The 13,672-nt window shown below is 45.7% G+C and overlaps 1 protein-coding gene and 1 pseudogene across 1 annotated transcript in view; both read right to left on the minus strand.

The window, feature by feature from the left end:
* LOC149338141 (uncharacterized) overlaps positions 1-13,672 on the minus strand; it is a 253,076-nt gene that overhangs the window by 147,127 nt on the left and 92,277 nt on the right. The gene's annotated exons all lie outside the window — the stretch shown is intronic.
* LOC149338145 (uncharacterized) overlaps positions 1-13,672 on the minus strand; it is a 45,801-nt pseudogene that overhangs the window by 22,184 nt on the left and 9,945 nt on the right.

The raw sequence follows: 13,672 nt of genomic DNA on the forward strand, positions 1-13,672 counted from the left end.
TAAATGGATGATAATGATCACGTGGACAAACGACAAAACTGCCCTGTTGGAAATAAAATAATGGAGAAGGACACTTTCTCAACAGGTTTATATTAGCGCCACGCCGCTTGTACTGTTTCTGTCCTAGCGGCAAAAGGCATGAACTAGATCATGCGTGCTGGAGCAGTGCCATTTGTGCAGATCTGTAGTTAAGTAGGTCTCAGGGGGGTAAACCTGAGCTAGCAAAGCGGTCCACGCATGTAAGTCGCCATCTTGGAAGCCATCTTACAACACAATATTGTGGCCGGCACAGTTTTTTCTCGCAAAGTCAAGGATGGGTGAAGTTTGAACTTGAATTCGCTAAACTGCTGCAGAGTAAATATCTATATGTCACTCTTACATGTATTTTCAATGTTTTAAACACATTTTGTAATCTTTACCATACTGATTGTGGTCATTTCTTTTAATATCGGACGATTGTGAAAACATCGTCACGGGTAAACTGAGTAAACGCTCTCGAGTTTCGGTTTTAAACATCTGCATTCGAACCTGATTTCAGATTGCTTAAGCTATGGGATCAAGGCACTTAATGCAAGGAGCTGCATACGACAAAGAGTCATTCGCGCTCTCGTACACCGCGATGCCACCTTCATGCGTTGATGCATGACAAAAGTTCCAAAAGGATCGGGCACTTTGCATCATTTGTGGGTAAATGTGGGAAGTTATACATATGCACATTTCGCGACGACTGTGTACTGCAAAGCGTGTGAACGAAAATCTCCCGCTCTCTTTAAAGGCGGATGACACCAAGCGAATGAACCTTGCTGCCGTTTAGCCCCGTCACGGTGGGTCAGTAGTTACGGCGCTCGGCTGCTGACCCGAAAGATGCGGGTTCGATCCCGGCCGCGGCGGCTGAATTTCGATGGAGGCGAAATTCTAGAGCCGCATGTGCAGTGCGCTGTGGTCGAAATTTCCGGAGCCCTCCACTACTTGTCCCTCAAAGCCTGAGTCCCTTTGCGACGTTAAACCCGAATAAACCTAACCAAACTTGCTGCCGTTTACTTTTTCACGGCATTCGGCTTTCTTAACGCCATTGCCTCAACCTGCTTGACATAGTACACGTTGGTGTACTTATAAAGGATGTAGGTGTTCTTGCTTAAATGAGTTGTTATTATGTTTTTCAGCACTAGTGCATGCGGTAATTAAAGGTAATACTGTTGAAATGAAAGGCCGTGCAACGGCAACGGCACAAGAAGGACAACACATGGGCACTCTACCAACGGAAAAGAGGCACACTTATTGCATCGAGTGGAACAGACGACGACACGTCGCGTGTCACTTGCTGGGCAAAAGTAAGCCCTCGCGTTTATTCAGCACTGGTTTTATACACGATGTGAACATGCGGGTAACGCCCTTATCACATGGGGGCGTATCTTGCCATGAACACAGAGCGCGCTGCATGCTGAGCAGATTAGATACAGATTACGATACATCCCCCTTCGTAAAGAGAAAAAAAAACGAAGGACAAGGAGCGTTTTTAGCTCAGGAGAACAAAAAGGAAGTTAAATAAAGAATCACTGCACAACAAAAATAGCAAAGATCAGAGCACTGAATACAGTCACGGCACTTGTTGAAAGTTCGCGTCATACATTAAGCGCCGAGGTGGCCTGCGTTGTCTTGTAGTCCTTCTTGGAGCAGCTGCTTGTTGCGGAACTGTCGGCACAATGCTCGCCGTGCTGTTTGGACTTTGCGCCGCCTCTGGGTCGTGTTGTGTGCTGGCAGGGGCAGCGTATTCTTCAAAATCACCTTCGTCGTCGTGAGGAGGACCCCTAAGGCGAAACGATTCTCTGGTTGGTAGCAGATGCTCGCGGTTGCGTCGCAAGAGTTGCCCGTCTTCCGTCATGACTACGTATGACCTTGGTTGACCAGACGACCGAAGAACCCGAGCCTGTCTTCTCCATGATGAGCCGTCTTTTATTCTGACCGTTTCGCCGTTGTTGAGTGGTGCGAGTGGCCCTCTTGAGTAGTCTGTTTGCTGGCGTTTGTCAACCCGCCGGCTTTGTCCGACCTGAACGGCTGGTAGAGTTGTTCGCAGCGAGCGTCCCTGCAATATTTCGACTGGTGACCAGCCGCATTCCAGTGGAGTTGACCTGTAAGCGAGAAGACCAAGCCAAAAGTCTTGTTTAGCTTCAGTTGTTTTCTTCAAGATTCTCTTGACTACTTGTACCCCCTTCTCGGCGAGTCCGTTGGAGCGGGGAAAATACGGGCTTGAGGTCACGTGTTTGAAATCGTACACTTTTGAGAACATGGCAAATTCTCTACTGGAAAACTGAGGTCCGTTATCAGTGCATACCTCGACAGGTATGCCATATCTGGAAAATATGGCACTTGCTGCATCTACAGTACTTTTTGCTGAAGTGTCTACGAGCTGTTGGACTTCGGGAAAATTGGATAGGGCATCATAAATACACAAGTATGACCGACCTGCGTGGCAAAAAATGTCCATGCCGACGCGGTACCATGGTTGGTCTGGAACGGGACGCATAATCAAAGGCTCTTGCGGCAACTTGTAAGCATACGTTTTACATACAGAACATGCCTGTACAAACGTCTCGATATCAGTGTTCATTCCTGGCCAGAACACCAGGCGCCGTGCCCTTTCTTTGCACTTGTTAATTCCCATGTGGCCTTGATGAATTCTTGCCAACATATCGCGCCTCATACTTGCCGGAATGATAATCTTACAGCCTTTCAAGAGAACCCCTTTTACTTCCGATAGCTCAGCGGCAAAAGGCTTGAGCGGTCCTTCAATTGGTTGCCCGTTCTCCAGGTGCTCTAGCACAGCGGCGAGCTGCGTGTCCTTCCGTGTCTCGGAAGTCAGTTCTTTCCACGTGGTTTCGCTGACAAGAGAATCGACCACACTTACTGCGTGCACTTCGACGTCGTCGTCGTTGTCTGCGTTATCTGCTGCGCCCTTAACGGAAGCCCTGGACAGCATGTCCGCCAATCGAAGCTGTTTTCCTGGAACATAATGCATGGAAATGTCATAGCGTAGCAGACGCAAAAAAAATCGCTGCAGTCTTGGCGGCATGTCACCGATCGCCTTCTGCGAAATGGAGATCAACGGACGATGGTCAGTCTCAACGAAAACCTTCCGCCCATACATGAAATGGTGAAATTTTTCGCAGCCGAAAACTATGGCCATTGCTTCCTTTTCAATTTGTGAATAGCGTTGCTGCGTATCTGTAAGCACTCTGGAGGCGTAAGCAACCGGTTTCCATGCACCTTTGTGATACTGCAGCAAGGCAGCACCGATTCCGTTTTGTGACGCATCGCATGATAACCTGGTTTCTTTTTCAGGGTCAAAAACTGATAACAAGGGCTGCTTGCTAAGGCTGTCGCACAGCGCTCTCCACTCTTTTTCGTGATTTGCCGACCATTCGAAAACAGTGTCTTTTTTTAGCAAGCTTCTGAGAAGCGTTGTCCTTTCTGCTAGTGCTGGCAAAAACTTTCCGAAATAATTCACGACACCCAGCATGCGTTGAACGGCTAGTTTATCATTAGGGGGTGGCATCTGCAACATGCACTCGACATGGAATGCATTTGGACGGATTCCTTCTTCGTTTATCACGTCACCCAGGAATTCAATTCGTTGAACGCCAAACTCGCACTTTGCTGGATTGAACGTAAGGCCCGCACGTTCTGCCGCTTCTAGTGCTGATCTGAGACGTTGGTCATGCTCTTGTTGGGAATTACCCCACACAAGTATGTCATCGACATACACTCTAACGCCAGGAAGCGCGTCAAAAATTTCACTTAGGGTTTGCTGAAATACTTCGGACGCTGATGATATTCCGAAAGGCAGTCGCAAAAATCGATAGCGGCCGAAGGGTGTCGCAAAAGTGAATATGCTAGACGTCTCGTCATCTAAGGGAATTTGGTGAAACCCTGCGTTTGCATCTAGGCGAGAGAATACTCTTGCGGCGGCCAGCTCGGCCTCTATGTCTTCCCGCCTCGGCACCGCGTAGTGCTCGCGCTTGAGGCACTCATTTATTTTCCTGGGGTCCATGCAGACTCGCAGCTTCCCGTCTTTCTTTCGTACGATAACAAGGGGACTCACCCAGTCTGTTGGCTCAGCGACTTTTGCAATTATTCCGGCTTGTTCCATACGTGACAACTCGTCCCGAAGTGGCTCCTCTAAACCCAGTGGTACTCGACGAGGTCTCTGAACCACTGGCGTGGCGTCCTTGCGAAACACCATGTGGTATACTGGTTTAACGCAGCCGGTGCCAGTGAAAAGGTGACGAAAGCTGGCAACCACTTCTTCAGAGCTGTTTTGCGACACGATGTTTACGCGTGAAATCAGTCCCAGGCGTTCACTCGCCTCAAGTCCTAGGATTGCTTGGCGCCCCTTTCGTGCCACGAAAAAGCTCAGCATGGCAATGCAACCATTTAAAGAGACTTCGGCCCGCATTAAGCCAATGTGTTTGATTACATCTCCGCCGTAGGAGCGTAAAATCGCACTGCTGGGGTACAGGGGTGGCTGTGGGTTCATTTTGGCGTATAATCCATAAGGCAACAAATTTGCCTGCGATCCAGTGTCAACCTTTAACTGAACTGCCGCGTTCTTGATTTGAACTTCCACCGTCCAGTCAAGCTTGCTGGACACGTTCCTTGCGGATACGTCGAGAATGTCGAAATCGTCTTGGCCGCTTTGCAACTCGCCAACGACTGCCGTCGCTTTACATCTGGCAAAGTGGTTTTCCGCTGACATCTACGGCACGTTTTCCCAAAAGCAGGGCACCTTCTTGGGGAGTGTTTTCCGCCGCAGTTTCGGCAGTCATAACGTGTCTGTTCTCTGCTTTCGCGGCTCGTGCTAGTCCTGCTGATAGGTTGCACTTGGTGTTCCTGGTTCCACATTTCCTTGTGAGTTGCTGATGCTTCAGCTGCTTTACAGGCTTGTTCTGCTTCCTGCAGGGTCAAGTTGTTGTCCCTGAGGAGTTTTTCACGTACCGTGTCGTCATTTATCCCGAACACAATTTGGTCCCTCACCATCGATTCCGCCAAAGCGCCAAAGTTGCAAGCACGTGCTTGATTCTTCAGGTCTCGTAAGAAATGCTCCACTGGTTCGCCAGCAGCTTGGATTCTTCTCCTGAATATGTACCGCTCGTGAACCTCATTGGTCTGTGCAATGCAATACTCATCAAATTTTTTCGCCACTGTGGCATAGTCGTCGTTCTTCTCGCCTTCTGCAAACGTGAAGGTGTTAAAGACTTCAATGGCCTCTGCGCCCGCGACGCTCAAAAGCAACGCTGTCTTCTTGGACTCAGTCCGAGGCTTTTCTGCGACCTCTGACGCAGTGAGGAAAATTTCAAACCTTTGTTTGAAGAGCTGCCAGTTCTTGCGAAGGTCGCCTGTTGTAAGGAGCGGCTCCGGTGTTTTGAGGAAATCCATTTTCCGCCACAGGGTCGCTGGTCTTCACTCGTCGTGCAGGAAGTGCATTGCCATGCTAACCACTTCTGACACCATGCATCGAGTGGAACAGACGACGACACGTCGCGTGTCACTTGCTGGGCAAAAGTGAGCCCTCGCGTTTATTCAGCACTGGTTTTATACACGATGTGAACATGCGGGTAACGCCCTTATCACATGGGGGCGTATCTTGCCATGAACACAGAGCGCGCTGCGTGCTGAGCAGATTAGATACAGATTACGATACACTTATGATCCTCAGCTCAACCATGTGACAGCGCATTATTGCTCCGAACAGTTAGTGGCGGCAGGAAATCGGCATGAAAACAAGACAGCACACATGTAATCGCAGGACCCTTCTTATCCCGTGCGTATAAAGTACTTGCGGCACTAGCTTCTCATAAATGGGTTTTGAAACAAAGAGAGGAATAAAAAATATCTCAGCAAAAAAGCAGTGTCACACATTAGAAGCAAAAGCAGTCATAAACCTAAAAAAACCAACACAAAAACAAATGAGAACAAAAACCCATCACAACAACCAACCAAGCACCCACAATTTATTGCGCACAATGCTAGACGTGAAACGAAGGTTTCTCGAGCGGTACATGCAGTTTCATGCATTTCTGCCTCCACCTTGTTTCACTCGTTCGTGATGCTCTGAGTGTTGCTGCGTACGAAAAATCCCATTATGAGCTCGTCCCGCTCCAGAAATGACACGGCACCGTCTTCCTCAGCGAAGGAGAAAGATAAAAAAAATGCGAGAGGCCCGCGGTACTCTAACAAACCTTCGACATTTGATATAACAAAACGCTTAACATTCAAAACAAACCAGGCAGAGCAGTTGCTCCATTCACCATGGCCATTCGTTTCCTTTGCGAATTGTGTTCGTCCTTTGGTGCCAAAGCAAAATTCCGACGTGTATTTGCACTCGACAACACCGGACATGCAAAATTCTGTGCGCTCTACAGACGAAATACACTCCAAGCGCGTCACAATCGCGGTACTTGCCTTCAAATAGCAATTCAGAAGTTACAAGCCACCTATATGAAATTACAGTCGGTATGCGACACTGCATACCATTGAAAATGATCCAAACGCGACGATTTTCCCGTTGTTTACAGCAGTTTAGAGCAGTCGAGAGACACACGGCATACCGCCATCTTCCCACGGACTACGTTGCCAGGTTCCAACTCCGTTCTTTGTCAAGATTTGGCAACGCGCACAAACCGTTGTGTTTCTTACAATTACCTAGAGGGAAAGCTGGCAGCCCGTCTATGGGAGTTTGCATAGAGACCCCTCGTGTCCACTTCAGCCACCATGGGCGCTCAAAGCATCATGGGGCGGCGAGCTACTGACTGCAGAACTTCAACTTTTGGCCAAAAAATAATGCAAAAATAAACGCTATTCGATAATCGAGAATGTCCTAACGTTCAATATCCTGTCTGTAAATTGTAACAAACGAGCAGAAAAGCATTTAAGTGCAAAGTTCACCCAAAATAAGGGATGGAACAAAAACTAATATTTGGTAATTAACAGGCGCACTTTTAAAAGTAAATATGTTTAAAAAAAATGTTGTTGCTTAAACACTATAAGAGGTTTTTAAAAGCGTTTCAGAAAAGTGAAAGCTCTTATTGGCGTCATGTGTCGTCGCGTTTTCACTACTAAGAGTTTTGCACACTGCGTTCGCGCGAAAGTCATCTGCGCACACACGAACAGCGTTTTCGGAATGAAACACCTTAGTAGTGCCACTCCGTGTTCCCGAAAAAGTACGACTGTTCCGCAACAAGGGTTGGTATATTAGCTCTATGGCAACAAGTAGCTCACCGCCCCACATGGAGGAAGGAAAGAAGTGTTCCTTCCTCCATGCCGCCCCATGATGCTTTGAGCGTCCATGATGGCTGAAGTGCAGCGCCGCCAGCTTTCTCTCTAGGTAATAGTAAGAAACTCTATGCTTGGAAGGGTCTCTAGAAATACTAGTCTTGGCGTTATAGTGCCTAGAATATATTCTAGGCACTATATTGGCGTTGTGTGATGCAACGTTGCCCACTGGAACGCGTGGGCTCAATGGGCAGCTTTTCGTCTAGAGTTGGTTATATCAACTCTATGGACTCAAACCATGCACTTCAAAAAAGTTTCAACTAAATATAAAAGCAAAAACTAACAATTTTATTATTATAAGTAAGTTTTTAAGCTATAATTGAGTATTCTGAAAGTTTATGCCGATTTTATGCGCCAATTTCTTTATAACTTGTCACGTGGCTATGACGTACTTTCGTACGTGGCAGCCATGGTGGCAGCAGCGGACTGGTACCCCTTTCCTTACGCCGCTGTTGCGTTGGACACAAAAGCCTTATAGGTGAGAGTCATCTGTTTCATCCTGAGTTCTACTCAAAAGCACAGTGCACCTAGACAGGAAAGAATATGCGCTGAGTATGCTTTTATATCTTTTGTCAGCCTAGCCCCAATGTTACTCTTGGTCTTGTAAAAGACGCATGATTACCAGCTTGTGCGTGCGCCCGAGAGAGAGAGAGAGAAATAACATTTATTGACACCCGTCAAAAGATTGACCCGGATCCGAGTCGCAGCTCGGTCCCAGCCATGTCCTCCCCCTTAACCGTCGACCGGAATCTCCTGGATCTCGGCAGCGGCCAGGACGAGCCGGATGACAGTGCGTTGTTCTTTTTCGTCCTCTTTCAGAAGCAGTGCCTCCCAGGACTCAGCAGTTCTGTAAGGCTCTCCAAAGCTAGGACATGTCCGCTATGCCCTCGCAACGCTTGCACCTGGGGCTGAAAATCTCCGGGTGCCACTTACTATAGAGATGCGGGTTCGGTAAAACGGCAGTTTGAAGCTTGCGCCACATGACCTCTTCGCTTTTAGTGAGTTGTCTATTCGGTTTTGGAAATGTGGCTCTGCCTAATTTGTAATGATTTAGAATTTCTTGGTATGTATTAAGAAACTCATCGAACCGTAGGGGCTCTTCATCTCGCGAGGGGGATGGGGTTGCGTATGAGACGCCCCTGGGATCCCGGAAGGTGCTCGGGCCAGTGTGTGCGCTTTCTCGTTCCCCCTCAATCCCTGGTGCGCCGGTGTCCAAATGAGCGCGACCTGTTCTGCCGGTGGGGGGGAACCGGCCAGCACTCGTGCTGCTACAGCTGAAATGCAGCCCGCGACAAAGTTTCTGATCGCTGACTTTGAGTCACTGACAATAATTTTGACCTGTTTTTGAGTTAGAGCCAGCGCAATGGCCAGCTCTTCCGCCTCCGTTGCGGTCGAGTTTCAGGTGCTGCAGCACGCTACCGGGCCCTCGTTTTCCCTGGTTGTTACCGAAACGCGCCCCGTACCGTCCGCGCATTCTGCGGCATCTGTATACAAGACGTCCTGTCTGCCATCAAATCGGGCTTGCAAAGCTACTGCTCTATCCCTCCTTCGGCTCTCATGGTAGATGGGATGCATGTTTTTTGGGAGTGGAGGTATCTTTAATTTGTCTCTAACCTTTTCAGTACGTCTGGAGCATGCTCGTGGCTCATGCCCTAGCTTCTCCAGAATGGTGCGATCGGTACGGCTGCGCAACAGTCTCTGGTATGTCGAGGTTGTTGCAACCTCAATGAGCTCTTCGAGGGTATTGGAAACACCCAGTCTCATAATCCTGTTCGTCGATGTATTGGGCGGTAAACCTAGTGCCGTTTTTATCCTTTTACGAATGAGAATGTCGAGCTTGTCTTTTTCTGCCTTGTGAAGCCGCAGATATGGCGCCACGTAGACTATCCTACTGATTACGAAAGATTGGACTAGCCTGAGGAGGTTAGCTGCTTTCATGCCTGCATGTTTGAAGTTTGAAGTTGAAGTTTGTTTATTTTACATCATAGATGTGGGTAGGTCCGGGTAAAAAGTGATCGCAGATCACTTGAGGGACCCCCGGACCCCCCTTTACATGGCATACAGCAACAAACATCGGAAGATGGTCAAACGCTAGAGACAAAAACTTTTTACACAGACACAGTTATACATACAACACATTTTATACTTCATAAAAAAAGAATATACTTAACAACGTTTTGTAGCTTATTTAAAGGCAGCTTTAATTTCGCGCAAGCTGCTTTTCGAAATATCGATATTCATGGACTGTAATTTGTTTAATAAGTGTGGCATATTGTAACGTAGCATCTGATTGCCGTAGTTGGTGCGACAAAAAGGAATAAACCATTTTTCTGTATTGCGCAGGGTATAAGCGGGTACAGTTTGAGTGAGGCAGGTCAAGTCTAGAAAGGCTCGATTATTATATTGTAGGGATTTCTTGTATCTGGTTGCTAAGTAATATCGGTACAAGCTGTGGACTGGTATAATCTGGTAGTGTGCAAATAAGTGATCAGTAGGGGCATGGTAGTCAACATTGGCAATGTAACGGACAGCTTTCTTTTGCAGCATGTAAATTTTATGCATATTTGTTTCTGTTGTAGTTCCCCACACCAAAAAACAAGAGTTTAAGTGTGACAAAAAAATGGCGTTATATATCTTTAGCTTGATTGCAACAGGAAGGAAGTTTCGGAATTTAGCGAGAATACCAACACACCGTGACAGATGAGCGATGACAGAATCTACTTGAGCGTTCCAGCTCATGTGGTTGTGGAAAAGTATTCCTAGTGTTTTAATCGTGTCTTTGAATTCTATGTTGGTGCTCCCAAACTTTATGTCGAAGTTCTGAATAATTGCTGATTGCCTAGCATGAAAAAGTACGGCTTTAGTTTTTTCAGTATTTAAAAGTAGTACATTATTTTCACTCCAGGTTTTTAATCTATTCATTTCGTCATTTATAATTGGAATTAGGAGCTGTATTGAGGTGCCTTGAAAAAATAAACTTGTGTCATCTGCGTAAATGACATATTTTGGCTTATCATGTATTGTAACTATATCATTTATATATAATATGAACAGGAGAGGCCCTAAAATGCTGCCTTGCGGTACACCGGTACAAACTGCTTGCGATGATGACAGATGAGACCCTATTTGGACTTTCTGATGACGATGTTGAAGGTAGGACTTTATAAGGCTTAAGGGTGTTCCGCGTACGCCATATAATTCCAGTTTCTGCAGTAAAACAACATGATTGAGGCGGTCGAAAGCCTTTGAAAAATCTATGAAAACTCCGATGCAGATTTCTCGATTTTCCATTGCATCCAGTATGATTTCTTTTTGCGTTAATGCTGTTTCGGTTGATTTCCCATGGATAAAGCCATGCTGGGAAGGGGAAAGAAGATTGAACTTTAAGCAAAAATTTATTATTCGTTTGTAGATTATTCTCTCTAATCCTTTTGAAAAGACCGGTAATATTGAGATTGGTCGATAATTAGACATATCACTTTTATCTCCTTTTTTGTAGACAACGATAACTTTTGACACTTGCATTAACTTCGGAAACAGACCAGTAGATAGGGCGAGGTTGTAAATATGGGTGAGAATAAAAGCTATGCAGTCAATTACGTATTTTATCGGCGCAATTTGAATGTTATCTATATCACAAGCTCTGCTATTATTTAAGGAGGCAAAAATACTGCAAATTTCATTTTCATTGGTAGGATCTAAAAAGACACTGTGATCATTGGCTTTTACATTGGGATGTACAGCTTTCGGGGGGCTGTTTCGTGAAACAGCATCCTTAAAAAAATTATTGAACTTTTCTGCAAGCTCGATTCCTTCTACATTATGACCTTGGAGAGTAAGACTGGTAACATCTGAAGAACTTGATTTGCGATCAAGCAGTTTGTTGATTTTCATCCAGATTTGAGTGCTTCCTTCGCAATTTTCACTCATAAACTCATTATGCAGATATTTTCTTTTTTCATTTCTTAAGTGAGCCGTTAATTTATTTGATACTCTTTGAATCTCTGTAGATCAGCCGGCGACTTTGTTTTCAGAAATTTCTTGAACAACATGGATTTCTTTTTAATCATCTTTAGAGATTCGTGGTTGATCCAAGGTTTACGATTTCTTCTTGATTTCTTAATCACCTTTTCTTTAAAATGTTCATGGTATAATGACTTAAAACGAGAAATGAATAGCTCATATGCATCATCGGCTGTATCAGAAGAAAATACACCATTCCAACTTTCGTTTATGATTCTTGAACGAAACGCTTCAAGGGTCAGGGGTGTGATGCAGTGTGTTGGTCTCACGGCGGGTAAGTCAGTTGTTTCCTTTTTGATGCCTCGTACAAGTATATAAATTGGGTAATGGTCACTAATATCACAGCATACAACTCCGGAGGAAACACAATTACTATTAATGTTGGTTACAAAAATATCAAGAAGGGTAGCAGTTTGCATTGTGACGCGGGTTGCAGTTTGGGTTAAAATACGATGGCCACCGGACTCTATCGTTGATACAAGCGTCATTTGAGCTGGAGATGGCTTCAGCAAGTCGATATTAAGATCTCCACCGAGAATGAGGTTAAGGTTTTTTTGATTGACATAATTCAGCAAGTGATCTAAATGACCGCTAAAAACATCAACAGAAGAATCCGGTGGTCTATACATAACTGAAAACACATTCCTTTGCGACACAACTGTTAAACATTCTACATCATCACTTATGAAAGAAAATTCAGGTATAATATCACAGCTAAGAGCATGTTTCATCAGTATCGCCACGCCACCCCCATGCTTAGATGTCCGATTTAGGAAGAAAGTTTGGTAGCAATCTCGTTTGTAAACTTCAGTGGTGCGTGTGTACCAAGTTTCAGTCAAAAATATGGCATCGAACTCAAAACTGAATTCATCGAGAAAAACGGATAGTTCATCTTCTTTATATCTTGCAGACCGAATGTTTAGATGAAAGCAGGTTAGATATACGTCGGTGTAAGAGCGTTTTACGGCGTTTACGTCACGGGGTAAAACTTCCATGCTAAAAAAAACGAAGAAGCACCTAATGTGCTTACTTATGCAATTTTTGCCAGATCCTGTTCATCTCGAATGCGCACTGTAGATGCCGATTCGTCTTTCTTTGCCAGGATTTTTCCGCCAACTGTCCAAACAAAACTCCAGCCTGCGGCCTTTTTCTGTGCTACAGCCTTACTCAACAGGGCTTTGAGAGCAGGGCAGAGATGCTCATTTATGTATATTGGCGTTTTGGTTGAGTATTCGAAATCCTCCATTGTAATTCTCGTTTTCTTTGCTTTTTGTAGCACTGTGTCTGCTTGGAACGGTTCTTAAACTGCACAATGATGTTAGGCGTTGTATTTGCATCTTTTCCCGGGATGCGATGGCACACTTCAATGTCTGATTCGGTTATCGGTTCGTTTATCAGCACACCGATCTGATGCAAGGTCTTGGAAAGATCTTCATCTGTTTCCTTTGTTATGCCTTTTATCTCCAGATTGCATTCCGAGTACTGCTCTGAAGCAGTCATGCGTTGTTCATGTTCCGAGGTTTTCTTTTTTAGCATTTCGCATTCTTTGAGCAGTGCCTCATTAGCCTCCTTGAGAGCTTTGTTGTCATTTAGAAGTTGGGTTTTTTCTTTCTTTAGCTCTTCAAGATCATTATTGAAAAACTCCAAACTAGTTTTAAATTCTCTTATTTCCTTTCTCATCTCACGCTCAAGTTTTCCTTTGAATTAATTCATTTCTTTTCGCAGTTCATCATGGAACCGAGCAAATTTCGACATGTTGGGAAACAGGCAAATCAGTAAACACAAGGGCAGCAACCAGGGCAGCGCAATTTACGTGGCTTGAACGCAATGCAAAAGTGTGTCTAACCTGTAGCGATAGCAAGCGCACGTGTCAGAACGAAATGCTTCCGCTGCCCGCGCTGCTGCCAAGTGCCGTTTCTGGAGTCTACAAGTTTGACTTGTGCTGGCCTCTAGCCTCTGAATAGTTTCCGAGTTCCTGCCGTTGGCCTGATTTCGTAGTACAAGAACTCTAATGCTTGCCACCGTTGGTATAATGTTACCGCAGACCCTGAGTGTGATTCCCGGGTTATATGGTCCGTCCTGCTTTATACGCAGACGCTGGGGCGGTCGCATTGGGGGGAGGAAGAGCGCTTCCGATTTTTCGGCTGAACACCTTAGCCCGATCGGTTCTAAGTACCTTTCTGTAACATCGATTGCTCGGTGGAGCGTCTGTTCAATTTGGCCGTCACTGCCCCTGCACATCCACAGAGTCAGATCATCTGCGTATAATGTGTGGTTCAGCCCCGGGATTTCGTTCAGTTGTGCGGGGAGGCCAAGCATG

Source organism: Amblyomma mixtum, chromosome 6, assembly GCF_055824585.1.
Source record: "Amblyomma mixtum isolate Tamu chromosome 6, ASM5582458v1, whole genome shotgun sequence".
Lineage (NCBI taxonomy): Eukaryota > Metazoa > Arthropoda > Arachnida > Ixodida > Ixodidae > Amblyomma > Amblyomma mixtum.